Source organism: Petromyzon marinus, unplaced genomic scaffold (assembly GCF_048934315.1).
Source record: "Petromyzon marinus isolate PM22_M1 ecotype Great Lakes invasive population unplaced genomic scaffold, UKy_Petmar_22M1.pri1.0 PM_G_Scaffold_43, whole genome shotgun sequence".
NCBI lineage: Eukaryota > Metazoa > Chordata > Hyperoartia > Petromyzontiformes > Petromyzontidae > Petromyzon > Petromyzon marinus.
The window spans coordinates 1,131,516-1,144,610 of NW_027422995.1; positions in this window are offsets into that span (position 1 = coordinate 1,131,516).

The window sequence follows — 13,095 nt, forward strand, 5'->3', positions numbered from 1 at the left end:
GGAGGCAGCGCAAGGGAAAGAATTTGATTTTGTTAAAAACGGGTTTTTTGTTATTCCGCTGAGGATTTGAGTAAACCCTCAGGCTGGTACGAGGATGAGCGAAAAACGCCAAAAACATTCGCTCGGACATTTAAACTTTACAAAACGATCTGACCTGCACAGCGGGCAAAAAAGCAACAGGCAAAAAAAGCAACAGGCAATCTCATTCAGCTCCATAAGAAGCTCTCCCCCTTCCACCGCCACTTCTACCCGGCAATCCAACCGCCCGTGTAGTGCGCCGCAGGACAGGGAACAGCGTGGCGAGGAGGGCGAGCCGGTGCGACTTAAAACCACCACCGTCACGCCCACCGCCATCGCAGCCTAGACCATCGCCGCATCCTCCGCCGCTGCGGCTGCTATCGAATCGTCCTCCATCACACCCGCCACCGTCGCAACACCCACCCCATCGCACCACGACCCACACCGTTATCGCACAAAACCCATCGCACCGACCATCGCCGCCACCACCACCACCACCGCAGCAGCAGCCAGTACTCACCTTCGTAGGAGAAGCTGACTCGGGGCACCAGCGGCCCCTCGGCGGCCACGCGCAGCGCTCCCAGCACCAGCACCAGCGCCGGCACGGTACCCATCTCCCCCCGCTGCTCTCCCCTCACCACCCCCGCCACCCTCCTCACCACCCTCACCGCCCTCCTCACCGCCCTCCTCACCACCCTGGGCGCTGCGTAGGAGAACGCAGTGGCCACCGAGCGTAGCCAAGGGCCCTGCCTTGGGTCCCTTCCTCTGCCTCCTCCTGCCGCAAACCGTCCTACCTCGTCACGCAGGTCGGCATCCGTGTGGCGCACGCACAGCACAGACACAGCGCACTCGGGCACAGCACAGACACAGCGTACACAGACACAGCGTACACAGACACAGCGTACACAGACACAGCGTACACAGACACAGCGTACACAGACACAGCGTACACATGCACAGCACAGACACAGCGTACACAGACACAGTGTACACAGACACAGTGTACACAGACACAGCGTACACAGACACAGCGTACACATGCACAGCACAGACACAGCGTACACAGACACAGCGTATACAGACACAGCGTACACAGACACAGCGTACACAGACACAGCGTACACAGACACAGCACAGACACAGCGTACACAGACACAGCGTACACAGACACAGCGTACACAGACACAGCGTACACAGACACAGCGTACACAGACACAGCGTACACAGACACAGCGTACACAGACACAGCGTACACAGACACAGCATACACAGACACAGCGCACTCGGGCACAGCACAGACACAGCGTACACAGACACAGCGTACACAGACACAGCGTACACAGACACAGCATACACAGACACAGCGCACTCGGGCACAGCACAGACACAGCGTACACAGACACAGCGTACACAGACACAGGCACAGCACAGACACAGCGTACACAGACACAGCGTACACAGACACAGCGCACTCGGGCACAGCACAGACACAGCGTACACAGACACAGCGTACACAGACACAGGCACAGCACAGACACAGCATACACAGACACAGCGTACACAGACACAGCGTACACAGACACAGCGTACACAGACACAGCGCACTCGGGCACAGCACAGACACAGCGTACACAGACACAGCGTACACAGACACAGGCACAGCACAGACACAGCATACACAGACACAGCGTACACAGACACAGCGTACACAGACACAGCGCACTCGGGCACAGCACAGACACAGCGTACACATGCACAGCACAGACACAGCGTACACAGACACAGCGTACACAGACAGCGTACACAGGCACAGTGTACACATGCACAGCGCAGACACAGACACAGCGTACACAGACACAGCGTACACAGACACAGCATACACAGACACAGCGTACACAGACACAGCGCAGACACAGACACAGCATACACAGACACAGCGTACACAGACACAGCGTACACAGACACAGCGTACACAGACACAGCATACACAGACACAGCGTACACAGACACAGCGCAGACACAGACACAGCGCAGACACAGACACAGCGCAGACACAGACACAGCGTACACAGACACAGCGTACACAGACACAGCGTACACAGACACAGCGTACACAGACACAGCACAGACACAGCGTACACAGACACAGCGTACACAGGCACAGCACAGACACAGTGTACACAGACACAGCACAGACACAGCATACACAGACACAGCATACACAGACACAGCGTACACAGGCACAGCACAGACACAGCATACACAGACACAGCGTACACAGACACAGCGTACACAGACACAGCGTACACAGACACAGCGTACACAGGCACAGCACAGACACAGCGTACACAGACACAGCGTACACAGACACAGCACAGACACAGCGTACACAGACACAGCGCACTCGGGCACAGCACAGACACAGCGTACACAGACACAGCGTACCTCAGACACAGCGTACACAGACACAGCGTACACAGACACAGCGTACACAGACACAGCACAGACACAGCGTACACAGACACAGCGTACACAGGCACAGCGTATACAGGCACAGCGTACACAGACACAGCGTACACATGCACAGCACAGACACAGTGTACACAGACACAGCGTACACATGCACAGCACAGACACAGTGTACACAGACACAGTGTACACAGACACAGCGCACTCGGGCACAGCACAGACACAGCGTACACAGACACAGCGTACACAGACACAGTGTACACATGCACAGCACAAACACAGCGTACACAGACACAGCGTACACAGACACAGCGTACACAGACACAGCGTACACATGCACAGCACAGACACAGCGTACACAGACACAGCGTACACAGACACAGCGTACACAAACACAGCGTACACAGACACAGCGTACACAGACACAGCGTACACAGGCACAGCACAGACACAGCGTACACAGACACAGCGTACACAGACACAGCGTACACAGACACAGCACAGACACAGCGTACACAGACACAGTGTACACAGCGTACACAGACACAGCGTACACAGACACAGCGTACACAGACACAGCGTACACATGCACAGCACAGACACAGTGTACACAGACACAGCGTACACATGCACAGCACAGACACAGTGTACACAGACACAGCGCACTCGGGCACAGCACAGACACAGCGTACACAGACACAGGCACAGCACAGACACAGCGTACACAGACACAGCATACACAAACACAGCATACACAGACACAGCGTACACAGACACAGCGTACATAGACACAGCGTACACAGACACAGCGTACACAGACACAGCGTACACAGACACAGCGTACACAGGCACAGCACAGACACAGCGTACACAGACACAGCGTACACAGACAGCGTACACAAACACAGCGTACACAGACAGCGTACACAGACACAGCGTACACAGACAGCGTACACAGACACAGCGTACACATGCACAGCGCAGACACAGCGCACTCGGGCACAGCACAGACACAGCGTACACATGCACAGCACAGACACAGCGTACACAGACACAGCGTACACAGACACAGCGTACACAGCGTACACAGACACAGCGTACACAGACACAGTGTACACAGACACAGCGTACACAGACACAGGCACAGCACAGACACAGCGTACACAGACACAGCGTACACAGACACAGCACAGACACAGCGTACACAGACACAGCGTACACAGACACAGCACAGACACAGCATACACAGACACAGCATACACAGACACAGCGTACACAGGCACAGCACAGACACAGCGTACACAGACACAGCGTACACAGACACAGCGTACACAGACACAGCACAGACACAGCGTACACAGACACAGCGTACACAGACACAGCGTACACAGACACAGCGTACACATGCACAGCACAAACACAGCGACTCTTCACAGTTAATAAATCAGGTTATTTTAACATCACACTCGTCAATAACACGGTTGGCCTTGACACAAAAGATGACGTGCTCTGAAGAAAGGGAACTGCCAGAAACGTCGTGGACTACAGTCGATCATCGACTGTCCGGTGGCTTCATGGGGGAAGGAGTCACCGGATTTTCAAAAACGCCTGATCACTATTCATCATTATTTAAAACATCTTATCTTCGCACATTCTTGCTTTTTGGTGTTGTGTTGTATACATTTTGAATAAATAAACATACAAATACCCTCCTAATAACAAAGGTTTTTGGGTTAGATCGCGTTATTTATAAATGTGTCGTAACCCTCCACCACCCGACATGGCCAATCAGCAAAAAAGTGTCACGTTGACAAAAGACAAATAGTTCACTACTTTAACCCCTCACCGGTGTGTTGAAGAGTGAACCCACAACATTTATAGTTTGAGCACGACGTTTCGCTGGTAATTACATCCATCATCATCGGGCAATTCGCCAGAATGTTAAAGCCCTCACTTGCTCCCGGTCTTAAATAGAGCAGATTATTTGGAGGTGGTGAGCTATCCACAGAGCCGAGTCATTCAGGGCCATCAGGAAGTTGCTCGGTCAGACAGGAAGTCATAGAGTTACTCACAACCGAAATTGTATCACCGACTGCAGCAGCAACCCCACAAGGAAGAGTCCATGAGCACGGGGGACAGATGACATTAGTCCACACTCTCCTCTGCTGCATGAAATTTCGATGTCGCACCTCCGATTTAGCAGGGTTAGCTACGTGCGGTGCGAAAATAAGTTAAAAATAGGCACACGCACGTGAAGGGAGTTTCGCAACATTGTCATTTCCATAATAAGAGGTTTATATTTTTTTTGGGTGAGATCGCGTAAATATAAATGTGTCGTTAAACCCGCCACCACCCGACACAGCCAATTAGTAAGGGGGTTGTCACGTTAACAAAACGTGGCCAATTCGTTACTAGTTCAGCACTAACCGGTTGTGTTGGAGAGTAAAACCCACAACATTTACAACCGAGTACAATTCAGGTTTAACCTGGACCATAACAAACGTGAACTTCGAGCGGCGCTATGCTGTGCCCACGTTTTTGTGCCAAGCTTCTTTTTCCCACAATGCCTCTCTTCGAGCCATGGCCTTACTCAAAGACGCCGGCGATCGTGGCCTTCCTTCCACTTAGCTCTGTCCATGATATTACTCAAGAACTTGATAGTCTATGGGGCGACATTTGTGCATGGGCGACGTTGGTCCATGGGCGACGTTGGTCCATGGGCGACGTTGGTCCATGGGTGACATTAGTCCAAGGGCAACGTTAGTTTATGGGTGATGTAAGTCTATGGGCCACTTTAGCCTATGTGCCATGTCTACATTAACTCTCTTGTTTCCTTAATACATGTTCGAGAAGTATAACTTGCCCCTGATAAAATTCTACTTACAGTATATTATTTTTGTACCGGCTATAATACATCTGTTACTCATCTCAAACTAGGTAAAAACTATTAGGAATAAAGTTGTGCGGCAGAGTTGTCACGTTTTAAAAAATAAGTTATTCGGTTCATAATGGCGTGGTCATTTTCAACTCTTGAGTCAGCAAGAACCATTCTTTTCACGTGACGGAGACTCGTTTCAAAAGTTAACGATCAAACGTTATTCGGGAAGATTTAAAGTTTCATAAAACATCATTGCCGTCATCATTCACGACCTATCCATTGCCGGATGAAGGCCCTCCCCCCCCCCCCAAACCATCACCACCTCGCGAGGACCTGCGAAGTCACCATTCATCTGGTACCGGCACCTCCGATTAGCACGGTGGGCGACGAACGCACTCATTTCACTTACATGCAAGGCGCTTGCCACAAGTGAACCGCGCGCTACCTTGCTGATCTCTCAACACCGACCGGAGCAACTTCACTCGTCGAGGAGCGTAAACCATCACACGCAAACTCCGCTCATCCTCGCCTTTGGCGCGCCATCGAACAAAGACGGCGGTGATCATCGCATCGCGCGCTTTCAGGTGCGGCTTCTGCGGCCGTCTGGCACGCTCTTCCTTCCGATATTAAGAAGCCACTGGAGCCGTGCAAATTTCAAATCATCAAGATTGCAAACTCAATTTTTTGAGAACCGCTTTTTGTGTTCGGTTCGTTGGCCTTTGTCCGCATACTCCGACTGGCACGGGTTGGCTACGTAGGGTGCGAAAGAAGTTGAACATGCATACACGCTGCCCGCAGACTGACACTACCCCTCGAATCAGCACTGCACCTCTGATTAGCACGGGTTGGCTAAGTAGGGTGCGAAAGAATTTCAACACACGTACTGTACACAGAAGTGACACACGTGCCACGGTTCCCACCTCGGCTGTGGTTGTCTTCTTGGGCGTGTTCGCTCAAAAGGCTAACACCGCTCCCTCCACTCCCTCGTGAGTCTCGACCATCATACGTCATCCCTCCCGGACATAGAGTAAACTATTAAAACTATAAGCGATTTTTATTTTGACAGCGTAAGGCCCCACCACCGAGCTATATAGGCCTCTTTCAGCAGCGACGTGACCACAAGTGATCGCCCAATGGAGTGGCTTGTCTTCGCGTGCACATTCAAAAGCCGCCAATTAAATATGGAGGGGGGGGGGGAAACTGGAGGACCCGGAGAAAAATCCACGCGACCATGGGGAGAGCAACAAAATATACACAAGGCGTCAGTCAGGGTCGGGATCGAACCCACAACCTCCTGCATACCAGGCGAGGTAGTTTACATCTCACCACCATCGTACTCAAATAACTCCAACAATTACAATAATAACTCTGCTGATAGCACCACTAACTGGAGTAATTCCACTCCTACCAACACTGACTGTAGTAACTTCACTCATAGCAACACTGAATGTAGTAACTTCACTCATAGCAACACTGACTGTAGTAACTTCACTCATAGCAACACTGACTGTAGTAACTTCACTCATAGCAACACTGACTGTAGTAACTTCACTCATAGCAACACTGACTGTAGTAACTTCACTCATAGCAACACTGACTGTAGTAACTTCACTCAAAGCAAACACTAACTGTAGTAACTTCACTAATAGCAACACTGACTGTAGTAACTTGACTCATAGCAACACTGACTGTAGTAACTTCACTCATAGCAACACTGACTGTAGTAACTTCACTCATAGCAACACTGACTGTAGTAACTTCACTCATAGCAACACTGACTGTAGTAACTTCACTCATAGCAACACTGACTGTAGTAACTTCACTCATAGCAACACTAACTGTAGTAACTTCACTCATAGCAACACTGACTGTAGTAACTTGACTCATAGCAACACTGACTGTAGTAACTTCACTCATAGCAACACTGACTGTAGTAACTTCACTCATAGCAACACTGACTGTAGTAACTTCACTCATAGCAACACTGACTGTAGTAACTTGACTCATAGCAACACTGACTGTAGTAACTTCACTCATAGCAACACTGACTGTAGTAACTTCACTCATAGCAACACTGACTGTAGTAACTTCACTCATAGCCACACTGACTGTAGTAACTTCACTCATAGCAACACTGACTGTAGTAACTTCACTCATAGCAACACTGACTGTAGTAACTTCACTCATAGCAACACTGACTGTAGTAACTTCACTCATAGCAACACTGTCTGTAGTAACTTGACTCATAGCAACACTGTCTATAGTAATTTCACTCAAAAGTAACTCCGTAGGTAACTTCACTCCATGCATCAACTCTTCAGACTCCAGAGAACCAAATATGTTACTACCCCCATCATCATCACACTACCGACAGCATCACCACTCCCACCATCACCACCTCCCCCATCACGCCACCTCCCCCATCACCACCTCCCCCATCACCATCCTCCCCCATCACCCCCCCCCCAAACATCACTTCCATTGACACCTCCATCACCGCTCCCATCACAACACGCGTCACTTCCCGCCAACTCTACCACAGTCACCATCACAACCCAACCTGAATCACCATCACCACCCAACCTGAATCACCATCACCACCCAACCTGAATCACCATCACCACCCAACCTAATCACCATCACCACCCAACCTGAATCACCATCACCACCCAACCTGAATCACCACCAAACCTGAATCACCATCACCACCCAACCTGAATCACCATCACCACTCAACCTGAATCCCCATCACCACCCAACCTGAATCACCAAAACCCAACCTGAACACCATCACCACAGTGGACTGTGCCAGCTAGTGCACTCGGAATACATCACAACTTTCCATAAATCACCATCACCCCAACTACACCTCCCCATCACAACTACATCACACCCCCATCAGCAACTCCCTTCACCACCATCACCTCCCCCATAAAAATAAACACCGCCCTCACCTTCCCCCCCATCGCCATCACCACCTCCCACCACATCCCATACATCCTCCCATCACCACCTCCCATCACACACCTCCCCCATCACCACCTCCCCCATCACCATCCTCCATCACCACCTCCCCCATCACCATCCTCCCCCATCACCACCTCCCCCATCACCATCCCCCCATATCACCTCCCCCCATCACCACCCACCCCCATCACACCCTCACAAAATCTATCACCACCTCCCTATCACCACCTCCCCCATCACCACTAAACACATCCCCATCACCATCTCCCCCATCCACCACCTCCCCATCACCACCTCCCCCATCACCATCCTCCATCACCACCTCCCCCATCACCACCCTCCCCCATCACCACCTCCCCCATCCCACCCTCCCCCATCACCACCTCCCCCATCACCATCCTCCCCCACCACCTCCCCCATCACCACCTCCCCCATCACCACCCTCCCCACCACCACCTCCCCCATCACCATCCTCCCCCATCACCACCTCCCCCATCACCACCTCCCCCATCACCACCTCCCCCATCACCATCCTCCATCACCACCTCCCCCATCACCATCCTCCCCCATCACCACCTCCCCCATCACCATCCCCCCCATCACCACCTCCCCCATCACTATCCTCCCCCATCACACCTCCCCACACCCTCCCCCATCACCATCCTCCATCACCACCTCCCAATCCACCATCCTCCCCCATCACCACCTCCCCCATCACCACCTCCCCATCACCACCCTCCCCATCACCACCTCCCCCATCACCATCCTCCCCCATCACCACCTCCCCCATCACCATCCTCCCCCATCACCACCTCCCCCATCACCATCCTCCCCATCACCACCTCCCCCATCACCAGCCTCCCCCACCTCCACCTCCCCCATCACCATCCTCCCCCATCACCATCCTCCCCCATCACCACCTCCCCCATCACCATCCTCCCCCATCACCACCTCCCCCATCACCACATCCCCCATCACCACCTCCCCCATCACCACCCTCCCCCATCACCACCTCCCCCATCACCATCCTCCCCCATCACCACCTCCCCCATCACCTCCTCCCCATCACCATCCTCCCCCATCACCACCTCCCCCATCACCACCTCCCCCATCACCACCTCCCCCATCACCACATCCCCCATCACCACCTCCCCCATCACCACCTCCCCCATCACCATCCTCCCCATCACCACATCCCCATCACCATCCTCCCCCATCACCACCTCCCCCATCACCATCCTCCCCCATCACCACCTCCCCCATCACCACCTCCCCCATCACCACCCTCCCCATCACCACCTCCCCCATCACCATCCTCCCCCATCACCACCTCCCCCATCACCACCTCCCCCATCACCACCTCCCCCATCACCATCCTCCATCACCACCTCCCCCATCACCATCCTCCCCCATCACCACCTCCCCCATCACCATCCTCCCCCATCACCACCTCCCCCATCACCATCCTCCCCCATCACCACCTCCCCCATCACCACCTCCCCCATCACCACCTCCCCCATCACCATCCTCCATCACCACCTCCCCCATCACCATCCTCCCCCATCACCACCTCCCCCATCACCACCTCCCCCATCACCACCCTCCCCCATCACCATCCTCCATCACCACCTCCCCCATCACCATCCTCCCCCATCACCACCTCCCCCATCACCACCTCCCCCATCACCACCCTCCCCCATCACCACCTCCCCCATCACCATCCTCCCCCATCACCACCTCCCCCATCACCATCCTCCCCCATCACCACCTCCCCCATCACCATCCTCCCCCATCACCACCTCCCCCATCACCACATCCCCCATCACCACCTCCCCCATCACCACCCTCCCCCATCACCACCTCCCCCATCACCATCCTCCCCCATCACCACCTCCCCCATCACCATCCTCCCCCATCACCATCCTCCCCCATCACCACCTCCCCCATCACCACATCCCCCATCACCACCTCCCCCATCACCACCTCCCCCATCACCATCCTCCCCCATCACCACATCCCCCATCACCATCCTCCCCCATCACCACCTCCCCCATCACCACCTCCCCCATCACCATCCTCCATCACCACCTCCCCCATCACCACCTCCCCCATCACCATCCTCCCCCATCACCACCTCCCCCATCACCCCCATCACCATCCTCCCCCATCACCATCCTCCTCGCCGCCTTTCTTCACCAGAGAGGGAAATCCACGAGCTTCCTCTTGCACCGAACTCGCGCCTTGTTGCTGCTGCTGTTGTTGTTGTCCGTCTGTTTAGCTCTCTTCTACTTCTTCTTTCATTACTTCGTCTTCGTCTCCTTCTCCTAGATGCTGATTTCTACTTCTTCTGGCTGCGCGGAAGTGCGCGGAGGTCACGTGGGGGGGACGAGAGCCGCTTCACCTCTCCCGCAGGGGGGGTGTGGGGGGCGCTGCACCGCGCGGAGGGATACACGCGGCGAGCAGGTGAAGGCGATGACCCCTTCGCCCCGCCCCCTTCGCCCCGCCCCCTTCCCCCCGCCCCCATTCGCCCCGCCCTCCTTCCCCCCGCCCCCTTTCCCCCCCATTCCCCCCGCCCCCCTTCCCCTCGCCCCCATTCGCCCCGCCCCCTTCCCCCCCAACGTCCCAATCGATTTTGTCTCCGTGTGGGGTTCATGGCGATGCGCAAACTCTGCACATTTGGCCTACTCTTCCACTTGGTCCTGCCTCTCCTCCTCCACCTCGTCACGTGTAACTACGGTGAGCAGAGTCGGTCGATAAATCGGGTACCAAGTTGCGGTGGACGTTGTGAGTGGTGGTGCAGTGGTTAGTGTGGGGAGTGGTGGTGCAGTGGTTAGGTCACTGTAGTAGTGTGGGGAGTGGTGGTGGAGTGGTTGGTGTGGGGAGTGGTGGTGCAGTGGTTAGGTCACTGTGTGTAGTAGTGTGGGGAGTGGTGGTGCAGTGGTTAGGTCACTGTGTGTAGTAGTGTGGGGAGTGGTGGTGCAGTGGTTAGCGCACTGTGTGTAGTAGTGTGGGGAGTGCTGGTGCAGTGGTTAGGTCACTGTGTGTAGTAGTGTGGGGAGTGGTGGTGCAGTGGTTAGGTCACTGTGTAGTAGTGTGGGGAGTGGTGGTGCAGTGGTTAGGTCACTGTGTGTAGTGGTATGGGGAGTGGTGGTGCAGTGGTTAGGTCACTGTGTGTAGTTGTGTGGGGAGTGGTGGTGCAGTGGTTAGTGTGGGGAGCGGTGGTGCAGTGGTTAGGTCACTGTGTGTAGTAGTGTGGAGAGTGGTGGTGGAGTGGTTAGGTCACTGTGTAGTGGTGTGGGGAGTGGTGGTGCAGTGGTTAGGTCACTGTGTAGTAGTGTGCGGAGTGGTGGTGTAGTGGTTAGGTCACTGTGTGTAGTAGTGTGGGGAGTGGTAGTGGAGTGGTTAGGTCACTGTGTAGTAGTGTGGGGAGTGGTGGTGCAGTGGTTAGGTCACTGTGTGGGGAGTGGTGGTGCAGTGGTTAGGTCACTGTGTGTAGTAGTGTGGGGAGTGGTGGTGCAGTGGTTAGGTCACTGTGTGTAGTAGTGTGGGGAGTGGTGGTGCAGTGGTTAGGTCACTGTGTGTAGTAGTGTGGGGAGTGGTAGTGCAGTGGTTAGGTCACTGTGTGTAGTAGTGTGGGGAGTGATGGTGGAGTGGTTAGGTCACTGTGTGGGGAGTGGTGGTGCAGTGGTTATGTCACTATGTGTTGTAGTGTGGGGAGTGGTGGTGCAGTGGTTAGGTCACTGTGTAGTAGTGTGGGGAGTGGTGGTGCAGTGGTTAGGTCACTGTGTAGTAGTGTGGGGGTGGTTGTGCAGTGGTTAGGTCACTGTGTAGTAGTGTGGGGAGTGGTGGTGCAGTGGTTAGGTCACTGTGTAGTAGTGTGGGGAGTGGTGGTGCAGTGGTTTGGTCACTGTGTGTAGTGGTGTGGGGAGTGGTGGTGCAGTGGTTAGGTCACTGTGTGTAGTGGTGTGGGGAGTGGTGGTGCAGTGGTTAGGTCACTGTGTGTAGTAGTGTGGGGAGTGGTGGTGCAGTGGTTAGGTCACTGTGGGGAGTGGTGTGGGGAGTGGTGGTGCAGTGGTTAGGTCACTGTGTGGGGAGTGGTGGTGCAGTGGTTAGGACACTGTGTGTAGTAGTGTGGGGAGTGGTGGTGCAGTGGTTAGGTCACTGTGGGGAGTGGTGTAGGGAGTGGTGGTGCAGTGGTTAGGTCACTGTGTGGGGAGTGATGGTGCAGTGGTTAGGTCACTGTGTGTAGTGATGTGGGGAGTGGTGGTGCAGTGGGTAGGTCACTGTGTGTAGTTGTGTGGGGATGGGTGGTGGAGTGGTTAGTTCACTGTGTGGTGAGTGGTGGTGCAGTGGTTAGTGTGGGGAGTGGTGGTGCAGTGGTTAGGTCACTGTGTGTAGTAGTGTGGGGAGTGGTGGTGGTGGTACAAGGCAACACCCGCGGGGTTGACGGATCACGGCTCGACCCCCGTCTGGACGACCCCTTCTAGGCGCGCCCTCGTCGTTGGCGCTCGCCTGGCCGCCCGCGGCCGTGGAGACGCAGCAGCAGCAGCGCCGCCACCGTCTCTGCTTCTCCTTCAGCCGCTACGGCGACGCGGAGGAGGAGGAGGAGGCGGTGGGGGGGCGGTCGGCGGCCGGAGGCACCGTGGTTTGTGACGGTGTCGGCAGCGGTGGCGGCGAGGAGGAGGAGGGGGAGGAGGGGGAGGAGGAGGGGGAGGAGGAGGGGGAGGAGGGGGAGGAGGAGGGGGAGGAGGGGGAGGAGGAGG